The sequence below is a fragment of the Lonchura striata genome, chromosome 4, assembly GCF_050655825.1.
Source record: "Lonchura striata isolate lonStrDom1 chromosome 4, ASM5065582v1, whole genome shotgun sequence".
Taxonomy (NCBI): domain Eukaryota; kingdom Metazoa; phylum Chordata; class Aves; order Passeriformes; family Estrildidae; genus Lonchura; species Lonchura striata.
In genome coordinates this window covers 40,304,661-40,320,569 of record NC_140706.1, presented here as the reverse complement: position 1 = coordinate 40,320,569, position 15,909 = coordinate 40,304,661, and the positions used below count along the sequence as shown (strand labels likewise).

The window sequence follows — 15,909 nt, the reverse complement described above, 5'->3', positions numbered from 1 at the left end:
TTGTAGTGACATCTCTGCCATCAATTGGTCATTAAGGGATCCCCTCAGCTGCTTATCCAGAGAAGTTTTATAACTCCTTTGCACATTCAGACCATGCAGCATATCCGGATAAAGACTGTAACATTTTTCCAAAACAGTGCTTAAGCACTTTAAAATGGGCACTGGAAATATTTTCTCTAGTCATTATCTTCCCTTTTGTCACACAATACCGTAGTTCCACTCCTGTAATGTAATAGTATTTTATAATGCATATAATATCTGAAACACTCTATCAAGACATATTTTATGAGAAAAGCTCATAATGTAGTTCTTTTGCCTCATAGAAGCAGGAAAAAAGCCCCTACTTCAACATTTTTATTCTGATTCCTAATCCATAAATAAACTGCATTGTGTCTCAAAATCCTAACAAAAATAACTTCTGTTACTCTGTAACCTCCTTGCAGCAGAAAAAATATCCTCACTTGAAAATACACTAGTCATACAAAGACAAGGAAATCTTTAACAGGAAATTTAAATGTAGTCATGGAAATGTGAGAAATATGGGAGTGATATGTAGCATGTATGTATGGAAAGATGCTTTCTCAAGAAGCAGTTCACTGCATCAACTCTTGTAACCAACCTTCCTCCAATTCTCAGCAAGAATTTAGACATAACCTATGTGTCTTAACATGTTTTTATTAGGGCCCTAAGTGTCTTCTACCCGCTCTTGACTCAACAGCAAAATTTGTTAAACCAGTGATTTAATAAGTTACTAACTACCAGTATATCCAGACAGTGAAACCCTTTGTGCTGTGATTCACTTCATTTATTAACAACAAGTTTATTAATTTGCAGTAGCACCTTATCAAACTCATAATGGAATTAAAAGTAAGAATAGGATTGGTGAGACCCAAAGAAATATTAGGGCACTAACTAATTATTGATATAACTACACTAATCAAAATAAAATTTAAAATCAAAGAGGTTTGCAGAGATGTTTCAATTAATTTTTTTTTTATTATTTACTGTATTTCTAGTGTTGCTTTAATTGAAGGTGAAGAATAAAATGGCTAGAAATTATTTCACTTGCATTATTCCTGCCAATGCATTAGAATACAATTTTTGACCATGTCCTCTATTGAGCTACTTTGACTTTTTACTTTTGGTGATATTTAGAGTGGAGAAGATGAAAAAGTAACAAAGAAAAATAGTAATCCAGAAAATGAAGACAAGGAAGACTCATATATAAGGCCTGATAGTGTTTTCAGACCTTTGGACTTGGCTAGATTTCAAAGCAATGATTTCTCTGAAGAAATAAATATTTGAAAGTCACAGTCTTGTGTACACCAAGTCCCTAATGATGGTTGCCATGAATTTATTTTATCTCATTGAATTGAGCACTGGTCCTGAATAATTTCCCTGGCAAAGAAGGTAGAAATATCTAATTTGTGGCTTCTTTCATTTGCTGTTATTGGTAGTTTAGTGTAGGCTGAAGCAATCCTGAAACTCTTCTATATCACTCTGCAAAATCTTGACTCACTTTATGGCTGGGGACCTAAACAACTGCTGCAGAGCAACTGTTTTCTCCCTTGTCAGTGCATAAGCCAAACTACAGATGAAAAGTTGGGCTATGAAATTGCATTTTTCTCTCAGAGTAGCCAGAAATGTTAAATGTTCAAATTCATATAATCATTATGTGTAATTTTAAATACAATAAAGCAGATGGCTCAGAACAGAACCAGCCTCTTTTGGCTGTTGACTTGCTAAAAGAAAAACATCTATTGATATTAGAGCAGGAAAATTTTAGCTCTGAAATTGGGTTCCTTTGTTGCTTTACTCATCTCTGCAATTAGGAAAATATTTTAAAAAATGAAAAAGTTGTTTTGTAAGCTTTCTTGTATTTCAGCCAGCTGATGTGTTCTTTGACTGTATGATTAACACATCCTTGTTTTTCTAGAGTAAAGACAGCATTTTTTTAAAAAAAGTAGCTGCCATTAATAAATTATACAGAAATACTGGTTCCAAGCCTGGCTTTTCTAGAGAGTGGATGTAGTTTGTCTGTAGGTAAAACTATCCTTGAGCTTATAATTTCATAAGAACATTAATAGTAAATAATTTTGCTCACACTTCATCCCAGAATATCATTATTCATCATGTTAATTTGGAAATTTAGCAACAGCTTCAATTTTGATTTTCCTTTTTCCCAGTTGTGATATAAGCACTGTACATATTTATTTGCTGAAAGACCAAGGCTTAGGTTTCTTGTGATTTTAGAAAGAATGTAACATTTCATCTATAGCTTGTGACTTCTTAAGTATTGAAATAAAAATACATAGCCTCATTCAAGGACTTCTAAAAACAGTAACTTTCTTTGGATTCCTCCCCTGCCATTTGATGATGTCTTGTTAAATTGTGCTCCCTTGTTCCACATTCTAAAGACTGGTGGATTGGTGTCCTTCAATTACTGAGAAAAAGCCTTGAAAAACATCATAAGTATTTGATTTTGTTTTTTTGGTGGGTTGTGGTTTGTTTTGCTTTGTTTGTTTTGGTGTGCATATATTTCTGTGAGAAGAATGACTGAATTTTAAATTCCTTAAATAATAATGATCACACATAGGACTTAAAAGTATTTTGTGGCTTATGGAATTTTTTTATCATCATTTCATAATTAAGAAAAAATATGGTGCATTGATTTACAGATATCACTCTAGAAATTAGTGATACTTGTGTAAAAATAATCCAAGCTTTGTAGATACTGTAGATCACTCTAAGTGAAAAGCAATGCGAACTTAGAATATCTTGTTATTTCTTTTATTCATTGAGCCACATATGTGTTTTTAAAAATATTATATATAAATCTAATACCTTAGTGGAGTTTCAACTCTGCCATGGACTACAGGAAGAGGATAGAGAAACTAAGAGCAATCAATCTATTTGATTTTATGTCAGTTTTCCAGATTTCCAGATAGCTACTTAGGAATGTTGAGACACATATAGACATATGAATCTCTCATTCCTAAGAGGACTTAATTGAGAAGAGTGTCAACATATCATAAACAACTAAATACCCTAATTTTACCTGCTTTCACTCATCACTTTCTTGAACACAGAACTAGTTGCAACAGGCCAGCTGAAAGCAACATGTCCCAGGGGAGAAAGCTGAGGCAAATCAATGTCTGAGAGCAAATAAATAGACAAATAAATAGGAAAGAATGAAAATAGGAATTGTGTGGAATTGTGATGTGTTTTCCCTTCTCTTCAGACACAAAGGAACAACAGATTTCTGCCTTATTTCTGGGAGTGCCAGTGCATTTATATTAGAGTTTTACAGCCAAAGCAATACAATCCCTTTTATTATATTACATCAACACACTCCTTGAGGAAAAACCAGTGCTCTGTTAGATCACTCTGGAATGCAGCAGTGGGAATGAACGTGTGGTAAAGCTCATCCATGTCCTGCTGCAGGCATACAGGGTCTCTGCAGCTCTCATCCAGCAGCAGACATGAGAAACCTTGTCTCATCTAGAGGCTGCACAAGGTGGAGCCACATGAGTGGCTGTCTTTGATGAGACCTATTTATATGAGAATAGTTTTTTCATCTCACCCTTCCCCCCTGCCTAATCAAATGCAGCTCAGGCAGCTCTTTCTGAATTTCATGGCTATTCTCTTTGTTTTAGAATAGCCTTTAGAAAATCAGAATGGAGGGTGCTGACAAGGGAAACCTTTGCAGATCTTTTGCAAGGAGTGATATGCTGTAGGCCAGGTATTTGTTTTACCACACAGAGCTGCTTCCAGCAACAGTCAGGTCAGCGTCTACCTTTCAGCACTGATTGGGGTAGAGCAGCCAAAGAGAGCTGCTGGGGAGCTCTGGATAATGTGAACCTGAGTTCTTGGCAAAACTGGTAACACACATATGCAGGAACATTGGTGGAAGGTAACTGTGGCTGGCAGCCATGCATTCTGCTGGCTTGCATCTTGCCACTGAGGACTTGCTATTTAAAGAATTTCAAATTAGATTTAATGAAATTTCTTCACTGTATGGAGTGGATCAATCTTACCAGACATGCTGGTGCTACTGAAGCAGCAAAGAATATGTGCTAGGGATATGTGAGCCTAGTCTTATGGCCTGTATCTATATCATAGAGACACAAGGAGGCAAGTTAAGCATGAAGATGTGTTTTTTTCTGGAAATGTTTAATGAAAATATAGTTTTGTTTCTCATCTTTCTACATGTATTGGCAGACTGATATGGAGGATGCTATGGAGGTTTGTATCTACAACAAAGAGAAACAACTAAGGGACTTTTTACTCATTAATGAATCAGGTGTGCTAAAACAGAAACTCTGGATTTGGGAATTAAATATGTTTGACTTATTCAATTATAACAACCTATGTTTTTGATAGCTGAGAGATCATCTTACATTTATATTAAAATGTTACATTATATCAAAAATGCCTTGTTGTGTAATAGTGGAAAGTAACTGGAAGAAAATATATATCTGTAACTTCAGTAGAGAAAGAAAATCTGGCTATTTGGCAAAGGAGAAAGAGTGGGGTGGGGGAACAGACTCCTACAGTGAGAATTAATAAGTGAAGTTATACAATGGACTGATTTTTATGGCTCAGACATAAACCTTTGAATGAAAAGGTTTATAAAGTAAATGCTGACACTCTCTTAAACGCTGTAAAACATTCTGTAATGGTACCAGATTTCTGATATTTCTTTACAAATATACATGTACTTTAATACCTAAGCCTTTTGAGTACAGATTATAGTAAGAATTACAGATAAAGGTATCTTTTTCTTTACTCCAGTATAATAGCTGTCAGTGACTTTCCAGCAACATACTATAAGTAAGCACAGTAAAACTCCTGACCTCTGCCATTCAGTTAAAGCCTTCAATATGAATTACACATTTAAAAATATAAGCTACTTACTCAGTTACTTGAAATAATTCTGCTGACTATTGATTTTTTTCTCTCATTATGTTCACATGCTTCACTCACAAGAAATGACTTCTTGGTTCATAAATGAAATATCCATTAGTGCCGCATTTCTTAAAGATCAGTTTATGTGCTTTTAGATAACCATAATCATTCCACCCAGGCACCAAACTTGTAATATTACTTACAGTTGTAAATTCATAATTTTGATACAGAAGTTACAGAAATACTAATTTATTGTTATGAACCTGATTTAATCTCATCTTTGGAAAAGAATTGTTCCTGGTAGGTAAGGATTTAAAAATATAAAATCATATTAAATTGCTGGGTTGGTTTTTTTAGTTTTTTTTTTTTTTTTCTTTTTAATTGTGGGCATTTTTACCTACTACTATTTTACTATGTTCAAGTAATAATTTAAAAATCTCTATTATTGTCTGTTATGGATAACATGTATTTGTCAAGTTTAAACTTGTCCTCACCTGCAAGTTGGATCTTTCTAGAGGTTGCTACTGGGAACTGTAATCTGTAAAAGGAGGATTTACGATAGCCTTAAGCCTTTCTGTAGGTAATGTGGGAATTGATTCTATTTAGAAATAAAGAATTATTATCATCAGCCCTTCCCATCCTTCCACAGTAATGACTGACTATACCCAGGCTGGGATGAGTATATAACAACTTTTAAAAAGCAAGATGCTTCCTTTAAAAAAAGGAACTAGAACCTAATAGTCACTAAAGTAGGTATACACTGAAGATGCTGAAGGTGAAAGCACTAAATATGCTTCAAAATGAGCTGTTTGCCTTTTTCTCCAAACACTGGTGTCATAGGATGTTGGTGTGTAACTACTGCAATGACTGCTTGAGTTTTAGGGGACTGGAACTTCTGCTCTGGCTGTTGGAGGCGATCCTTTCTCAAGGATCTGGTATCATTAATTCCAGACCATGAGTGCCATCAGCCTTTACAGACAAGGCTGCTAAAAGCCTCTTCTGATATGACTTCAGCAGCATTTGTGTGCTAGGTTGAACATAGGAAATTGTTTAAGCAGAATAATTTTTATATTGAATGTAAGGGATGCAAAATCTTTTTAGCTACATGCTTGTGTGGTACAGCATGTAGGAGATGAATAAAGAATGTTGAATAAAAATTAAGGGATTTCTTTCACTCTGATGTAAACATTACAAGATTAAGCACTATTGATCAAAGTTTTAGGGTAGTGGAAGATAAGGTTTACCAAGAGAATGTGTATTCTAACAACATTTGCTGTGTTGGAACCAGTGACCTCTTATGACTGGTTTCTCTGGAGCCACGGAAGAGGAAGTGGGAGAGAATGAGTAAATTCTTTACTATGGTGTCAAGTTTGAAAAAAATATTTTTATAGTTTTTAACTGCTTCTAAATGTCTGCTTTCATAAGAGACATTTGCATGTATCTGTATAGACATTCTATTATTTTTATCTGTTAACTGGCTGTGAATGTTTATTTCCACAAGAATTTCCACATAGATAAAAAAAATTTACTTTGTTTATCCCTCTTGAAATTTGCTTTACTACTCTACTGCTGCTTCCTTCCATGAATCTCATGAAAAGACACAGCATGGTTGCAAAGACCCTCAGGGCATTTTTTTGATTATTCTGGGTTTATTTTATCAAAACCTTTTTGCATTTGATTTTTTCAACCCAGTTTTAATGTTAAAAATGTTTAGTCTTAATATTAAATGCCTAATCTAGATTCACATTTCTATTTCCAAAACTGAAATGAGTGTATGAAATATTGTTGCAACATTGTCTCCTTATTTAAGCCACATGATATTTTGGGTTGATGTTATTTCCAGAGAGAAACTAAAGAGAACTTGAGATTAATCAAGTGAAGTCCACAAGTACTTTTTGATTTAGCTCCTGGAACTTTAGCTTATTCTGTAAGATATCTTGAAGTTTAGAAAATAGTGTATGAAGAAAAATAGACACACCCAGAATCTACCCCTGCTTTTAAGGACTAATCTAAGAGAAGTGGCACTCTAAAAAAGGAGCTATAAATTGAAAGTGAAAACACATTTCAGTGGCTTGTAACAGCACCAATATGGTTCAAGATTAATTCTGTAGTGTATCAGTTGCAGCATATCTGGCCCTTGTTATCTTTGCACTATTTCTAAATCCCTATAAAAGAAGACTAGTCCTTTATCCCTTAATATCATGTAAACTACTGTGTGACACAAGGATAGCTGTGGAATTTGCACCCCTTGAAATGTTTTCTCAAAGTCAAATCACATCAGATTCTCCTTTCTGTCTTCATAGAGTCTTGGCACTGCTAAGAAGCAAAGAAGCAGGTTATATATTACAAAGCAGGCCATGCTTTGTGTTACAGCTTTAGTAAAATGCTAAAATACACTCACCAATTAGAACAGTTTATTTTGCTATCCTATTTGCAATCCTTTTTCAGTTAACAAGGTGATGAACAATAAGGGAATTATTTGGATGTTTCCTATAAAACTGAAATTTACTATACTCTTGCAGCTCAAAATAATTTTGTGTTGCCACTGTTCTTTTCCTCAGGCAGAACACTTTCTTATGAGCACTTTATTTTTGGTGGTACATACCAGTGCATTTGGAGCTTTTATACTGTATTTTTTTTTTAATTTAGCTGTTCTCAACAGCTAATTCTAAAGCAGTAATTAAATTTATAATCCAAATTCAGTCCTTAGCTGCAGGAACTACTTGGAAATTTAGGACCACTACAAGGATTCTTCTGTATTTATTTTAGTGTTGTGCTATGAATTCACATACTGTATGATGTATTATAACAATATTCTGAGGAATGATTTTTGTTAAAAAAATATCTTATAAATGTAATATCTATGTATATTATACCATGCCATTTCATTAGGTTTGTAGCTGGTGCAGAATGAAAATATCTGGTTGATTGAGGAGAGGATTGAACTTCTGGAAAAAGTGTTTACCCATTCAACCACATTTAAGCTTTCTCAATCAGTTTAAGATGTGGTTTGATAGTTTATCCATTAGCTGTAAGCAAACCTAAAGTGTAATTGTCTCTTCTCATCCTCAAAGATAAACTTTGAAGTAACCTGCCTTTGTCTGTGAGAACAGAAACTAATGTAACTTTCAGAAATCTTTCCTGTAACAGAATTTTTTCATTCCTAATTCTAGCTAAAAGACATTTGGAGCTTCCAAACACCTTTTCGAACATGCTGGAAGTGACATTCATGCCAAATTATTAGATATAAAAGCAGTACAGTGCGATCCAGAGTTGTGACTCGGAGGTTATCAACTGCTAGAAAAGTGGAAGAAGCCTGAAGCAAGTACTGAAATTGTCAGAAAAGGTAACTGAGTCACATTTCCTGTATTAATTCAGTCACCCAGGATGGGGGGGAGAAAGCGAGCATGGATGGTGGTCTGTGCAAAATGCTGGGGAACAGATTGTTTGCTGCCAAGTTTGCTTGTGGGCTACACATCAGAAACAGTGAAAAGATACAAAGTATGCAGATCCAACAACATTTACCCTATTCAGAATCATGTTGACATAAATATATATTCTGATTCACTGAATTGTATGAAACTTGCAATTAGTGTACTCATGTTAGGGTTTACACTTATTTGTTATTACAGGCTATTTTTGTTATTATAGGCTACATTTTTACAGTCAGTTCAGGATCTTTCTGAATAAATCACTGCTGAACAAAATAGGGATACATGGAGCAGAGGAACTGTTTGTGACTACTGAAAATGGGAAGAGACAGCTGTGTGTGTGATTAATTGTGTTAGTTTGGGTAGCTACATATCACTTTCCTAAATATCAGGGCTTTGTGCTCTTAATATGCCATCTTTGATGAAATGTAAACAGGCTATATATTAGCTATCATGTGTCTGGAGTATTAAATAATATCAGATCTCTAGTCCCAACTTTCACCAGAGTTTGCCAGGGTTTTACTTATGTATATGCATACATAGAAAGAGTGAGGAAGAGCACATCCTTGTCACCAGTAATTGTTCCTTTAAGAAATGTTAAACAAAAATTGATAAGTAATTTATATATACTACACAGTTATACCTCTGAAGACTGTGGAATGGCTCCCAAGCTCAGTTCTCATCATATCCCACTCTGCTTCTCAAATTGTATCTCCTTCTATTTCCTTGCTTGTGAAGGCTCTGTGGGTTTCTGCTCCCTACACACTAAAAAAGCTTTGTGAAAAAGCAAGCAAGAGGTAATAGCTTATGTTCTCTCCATAGCTTTGGATTAGGCTCCCCAGGAGTGGTTGACCGTGGCATCTTGAGTTACACTGACAAATAATGAATGATGCTAAGCTTTTTATCTAAGTTGTATCCATTTAGGGACAAGGGCTGTAGATGATGTCCCTTGTCTAATCACTGTCTTATTTTGCAACAGGCAAGCACTGAAACTTGGTAAAATTGTAAAATGTGCTCTGTGAATTTATACATGCCAGATTTGCCTATAAGCTTCATTTTTAAAGAATTTATCACTAAGCAATTTTATCATTACTATGTAGAAGGAACTAAATACTGCTTTGAGTACTGATGTAAATTTCTAAAGTGATGGACAATAGAGCTAAATAAAAAAATGCAAATATTTATTGTTAAGATGTATATGTTTTGGTTTGGTAGCTTTTGTTTATTTTGGTTTTTTAAAATTATAAATCTGAAAAAAAGCTCAGCTCATAGATCAGATTGTCTTCTATGGGATTTCCAGATATTTTAACAACTGATGTGGATTTTTTTAGTTTGTTGGAAATGCCTGCAGTGAATGACAATAACTTGTGCCCTAAGCTGCAAGGCTACCAGGCTTCCTGAGAACACCAGAAACCAATTAACCCAGGAGCTGGGAACCTAAAACAAACTGACGCCTAGGACTTGCTGTGGAATTTCTTTCTGAGACACTGACAGTTGACTTGTTTGGAATTTACTGCTAAAAGGGCACTCAGTCACCATCGCTGAAGCCCAGTTAATTAATCCTTGTTGGAAGAGCTTTACCCTGAATGCCTAATGTCTTGTTATACTGACCTTTAAAGTAACACTTGTAGCTGGGATATCTACCTAAGAGCACCCTGTCTGCTGAATGCTGGATTTCAAAAATAGGCACAGCAGGGTCCTCACACTCTTTTCCTTTTGTTCAAGACTGTCACACTCGTCCTGCTTTTATTCAAAACTTTTCATCTAGCCATAGTGCAGACACAGCTATGGCTGAGAACACTTATGCTTTTCATGTTCCCTATGGCCTCTTGCAGACATAGCCAATACCTTCTCCAAGGATGTTGCTGTGCTTGTAATTGCATTTTCATCCTTAAAAAGTTTTTTCTGGTTGAAATTAATTTCTCACTGCTCATAAAACTTTCACCTGTTATAACAGTTTATAGTTCTAGTCTCATAAAACTGATTCACAAGGTATGCATATAAACATCTGTAATTTTTGATTTGCTTTTGGCTTTTTGAACAGACTATTTGTAAGATATAAACATGGGGTTTGGTTTTAAGAGTGGATTATCCAAACATCTCTTATCTACCTTTTATCAGGCAGTGGATAAGCAGCAAGTCAGGTCCCTCTGCATAAACCAGCTGGCATATTCAAGATCATGAGGCTTTCTATATCTGTCACTATCTGGGCATTAAAACCTCTCACAAGGCAGCTCCCTGTGCCCTGGGGTTCAGAGTTTGCTTCTGCAGGTTGCTGCTACCTGTGCAGCTGGTGAGCCAAACAGTGTGGCTGGGAGCTGTGAGTGGGCAGGCCAGCTCTTCAGCAGCATCCTGCTGCTTCTCCTGTTCGGCACAGGGTGGGAAACACTGGAAGCCACGTCTTCCCAAAACACCATGAAAGAAGTTGTTGGGAGTCCATGAAGTCAAGGAGCTCCACATTTTGAGACTGTTTCTAGCATGTGGAGGTTGGTGGCTGGCTAGATGTCAGTCAGCATTGCCTCAGGAACTGGAAATCAGCTGATTCCAGTTTTGCTGAATCAGCATTTCTGGAGGAGAGCTGTTAGGTCAGAAGCTTTTTCACCTAATACCATGAGCAGAACAGTAAAAGCAGCATATATTGCAGGAGAGGATTTTGAAAAGGTCATTGACTAAGTATTCATTTTCCATTGAGCATTATGAGCATATTTCAAGAGAGGAATGATGCCCAAGTGTTAAATTGTCTTTGGAAAGTTACACTTTTTTTGTCTGTATGGCCCAGCCTGAATGGCTGAATGTCTGCTCCCTACATAAGATTGCCCTTTGGAAAATAGTCCCCACATGTGGTTTGTACAATTTGTTCAATAATTTAAAGTCCACTTTTTGTTTTTTTCCTGTAATACTTCAAAAATCTTAAATTACAGTATTTTAGGAAAATAATTTTATGTTATTCTGATTTATATGCAGGCAAAAGAGAAAAATCACCACCTTAAAATATAATTGGATCTCTCTAGAGGCATAAATCTGACTCTGACCCTCAGAAAATGTGGACTTTCTGCAAAGGGACCAGAGTTACCCAGTCACCTGCCTGCACAACTAGACAAAAAAGGGAGATATTTTATAGCTATTTTAAAAACACACTTTAAAACTAAACAAGAAAAGTGCACTTCAAAATCCAATTATGTTAGCAATGCCATTTTATGATTTCAACAAGGATAATAATTGTTAAACAAATGGAGGCAGAGAGAAGAAAATAGAAACATTGTTTATCTGAAAAAAAAAAAAAGAAAGACAGCAACACATTGTGTTTGTATTCTAATTTGAAGGCATTCTTCCTGGCACACACACATAAATGGGGAAAAAGGAATAGAAATAAAAGAATCCAGAAAAATTTGACTTTACTTGTTGTATTTTACTATACTGTATCAAAATAAGATATAACTAAAGCTAAACAAATATTGCTAATGCTAGAGATAGGTTGATCATAGCTCCTCTGTGCTCCTTGTGTATCCTTTGATAACAAAGAAGGTGATGCTTTGTATTGTGCTGCTTATCATCACATTTCCTTGACTATTTAAGCCAAAAATAAAAGGAATCAGCATAAATCAAATATTTAAATGGAAAAAACAGAATTATATTTTCCTTATTGCATGTTTGCACTCATCTCTGCCTTTTTCTGTATTCAGTTATTGATACCAAATTAGTGGAATGATACACAAGTGATTATCTGCCATTTTGTATTGGACATCCTCTATTCAAAAGCAATAAATGATCTGAAGGCTCTTACAGTGACAGAAATACATATTAACAATTGCTAAAGTATACTATAGCATATAACACAATTTTAATTATAGTTAGAATTAAAATTTTTGAAGCATGAATTTTACCCTAGATATTTAAGTAGTTATATGATCTATTGTTACTGCAAATGGGATTGTGCCAGGTGCTAGACAAATTAATTGCTTGGTATAGATAGATCTTTTCTGGTGTGATACAAAAATTGTAGTTGCTGAGGGACTTTTCACTGACTCCAAGTGATTTGGGTGAAGCCTTTTGTTACTGTGCCTTTCTTGGTTATTTTTAGAAACATGCTGAACTGTATTCTAGGAAGCACTTACAGAGACTCCAAGTTAGGGAGGAGCAGGGGATGAAACGGGAGTTTGCAGCTTCTTACTCTAGGTGCCAAGATGTACAGTTTGCCTCACAAAATATTGGAAAAAGCCAAGCCAACACTCAGTCAATATTTTGTTTGTTTCATTTTGCAATATGTCTGGGCTCTCTACCTAAATCCAAGTAACAGAAAGGTTGCATTTGAGCTGCAGTATATCATGTTTCTGAAAAAGAGAGAGCAAAGTGGCATGGAAATTGAATAGTTAGAAGCCTTAAAGGGTTATTCTGAAGTGGAGGGTAGAAGCAAAAGGAGGATAAAGATTGTAAATCCCTAGAGACAGATTTATAAAATCATCCACAGGCAGTTCTTTATGAAATCCATCAAATAAACCAATATTCTCTGTCTTATGCACTTTCTCACAAAAACACGTTTTCCAATATCTGTGTCCTTACAAATATTTTTATGCTTTTGTAGCCACTGTAGTAGCACCAGTGCAGTACAAAAATCAAATTATCTACACTACTTTTAGTTCCATATATGGGGGCACAATTTTATTCCCAAAATGATAAAAAGTAATAAGAAGGTGGAGTTTTTAAAGAAACTGCAGTATGATTCTATAATTCTATCATCCTCTCATCAGCAGAAAACAATCACCTTTGTCTGATATAACACATGATAGAAGCTGTAAAAGAGGTCTGGAATGGACTAGTAATAACTGGAGAGAAGTGTCCATTTGCTGGAGTGCTCTTTAGGCAACAACAATATGTAGACAAATATTTTCCATTTGTTTTTGTGGTTGTTTTTTTCCTAGAAGTAGAGCTGTCAGTGGTTCAATTAGTAGCTCATAGACCTTAACATTGTGAACTTCTCTGCTTGATGATTATAGCAAACACAGTTTATAACAAATTAATTTATTTATAGTGTTTATAAATGACAAACTTCTGTTCAGTAGGCAAATGTCCAGTAGCTGGCATGTCTCTTTTTTCTTTGACTCTGTATAAGATGATGAATGTTTCTGCATTTAACAGAAAGACTTGTCTCTTCTGAAAGTGAAATTCATAGATGTTTTACTATAGTGGTCTTGTCATGTGAAAACACCAGTCAGTGCTAACTTAGGAAAAAAAAATGTAAATGTTGGTCCTTTAAAAGCATTCACATAGTGACCCTCTTCAAATCAAGTTTATTCTTTGGATGTATATGATGTTGCAGGCCTGTGCATGCATTTTTCTTAAGTATGCAATAAGTGTGAGAACTTTTACATTTTTGAAAATACAGAAGGTCCAAGATAAGGTTCCTGTGGAATCCTGATCTTTTCTGTTTTGAGTACTCCAAGAATATTTTTGCTACAAAGAAATAACAAATAACTTTTTAATAGTTGTGCTGATGAATAGGTGGGCAAATATGCTGTTAAGATTTCTGAAACAGTAATAGTTTATGGTATCACCATATATATTGCAGTGCTGTAAATTTCAGGAGATATAAGATTGATTCATATTGAGCTCAACACCTTCATCCGTTATAAATAACAATATTTTGATTTTAACTACATCTGTACAGATGTTTATATAGTTGCAACAAATAAGGAAGTTTGAGACACAGAAATGCATCCAAATAGTGTACTGAAATACTGAACACTGAAATAGTGTACGGATAATAATAATAATAATAGGAAATTAAATCTTAAATAATTTGAATATTAATTCTGTTCTAGGGACATTAGACTATACTTTTTCTTTAGAAAAAGGATAGTTTAAAACAAAAACAAAATTAAAAGTTATTGGGTTGGCTGCTTCCACCTATAGAGAACTTCTGCTCATAGAGATAATAAGCCACATCAAGTCAGTATGGAAGTGAAATTCTTATTGAAAACACTACTGACTTCCACATGTGTATATACTGGCTGAGTTTGATCTTACATAATCGAAACCTAAGGGAAAAAAATCGTAATGTAGGATTCTGAGTCTTTTATGCTTTAATATAATTTCTGATGCAGCACTTTAAAAGCTTTCAGTGTCATTGTACTTATTTTACATATATTCGAGGCTATTCTCTGCAGAGTTAAGACATGTTTTTGATTTTTCTAAACCCAAAATAAATAAATTATCTCTATCAGTTTCTATTTAGAAAAATAACTTACACCATAACAGCAAGAAATCTATAGACAAGCTCATGGGAACAGTGTAACTTGCAGGAACAGGATCAGAGAAACACTTATTCAAGGCGATAAAGAAGTACTGCAGTGACCAAAAGGAATGATTTAGCTTCTACAAGGTGAGTTATTTTCAGAGAGCTACAGAAACACTTATCAAAACCTTCGGCATGATGCAGAAACATTGCATTGCATACGTGACAGATTTCTTAGGAATCTTCTGGCCTAAGTTCTACCAGCTGTGTGATGCTCCCAGCTGATTTCTGACAAGCTGCAGTCCCCGCTAAGGACCAGAGTAGTTGTCTTGGAATTGTCTCCTGATTCCTCAAAAAATAATTTTTTTGCATCAGCATTCTGAATTGGGGAGCTGTAGTAGACTACCATTGTGGCATCCACATTATTTGTTTGCCCCTTGATTCTTACCCTGAGGCTCTCAACTGTGCCAATGCCTACTGCGAGCTCCATACATTCTGTCCCTTCCATTACACACATTCCATTCCATGCCTGCCCATGTTCTGTCCTGTTATCCCTCCAGAGCAGCCTGTAACAATCCAACAGGGCTCTCTGACCACAGGACTCCCCCATCGGGTTTCTCTTAGGCAGGTGATAGCAAATACCTGGGCCAAAGCTTGGAGCTTGTCTTGTTTGTTCCTCACTCTGCCTGCATTAGTGTAGAAACATTGCAGGTGGTTCTCTGCAGCCACAACACCTCCTGAAGCTGATTAAAGGATCCCATTATTGATCATTTCCTCAAGTTTGGGCACAATATCCTCTCGCTCATTGCTGGCAAGCCAGGTATTTTCTCTTTCTCCCTTCCAAACTAGGCACTCCTTCAGCAGAGCTTTTGTAGCTTAATCTCGTGATTGTTTAATTTTTCTAACGTATATTTTCTCTAAGATAAAATTACAAGTGAAGATTTCTGTAGTATATAAAAGAATAATTATTTAGGTGATAAAAATAGTTCCTGTGATAGCTGCTGCCTGCACTGTGAATCAATGTATTTTGTAAGAGCTTTCCAAAGTTACAAACAAGAGAAAACTGAATATCATCATATTTCCAATAAGTATTTTGCCTTTTCCTAGTTACAACATGGTGACTTCCTGGACAAAGCATAGCTGTTTCTTTTGTAGGAAATTCTGAAAAATATGTTAATTATTAAATTTTTTCCCAAAAAGTAGAAATGAATTTGTGTTTGCATATAGCACACCAAATTTCAGTAGGTTTTTTTTTTTAACATTAATTTTTTTAAATACACTTAGAAATGACATATTTTACACTCTGGGAAGTGTAGCATGTTCTTTAAGTGTTCCTCT

General features: G+C 35.2%; 1 long non-coding RNA gene across 6 annotated transcripts in view; it reads left to right on the top strand.

The window, feature by feature from the left end:
- Positions 1 to 15,909, top strand: part of LOC110473747 (uncharacterized) — a 125,063-nt gene that overhangs the window by 34,950 nt on the left and 74,204 nt on the right. For all 6 annotated transcript variants that reach the window (XR_014955132.1, XR_014955131.1, XR_014955133.1 and 3 more), the window contains one exon: positions 8,082 to 8,254. This is a non-coding gene — a long non-coding RNA (uncharacterized LOC110473747). The remainder of the gene's footprint in view (positions 1 to 8,081; positions 8,255 to 15,909) is intronic.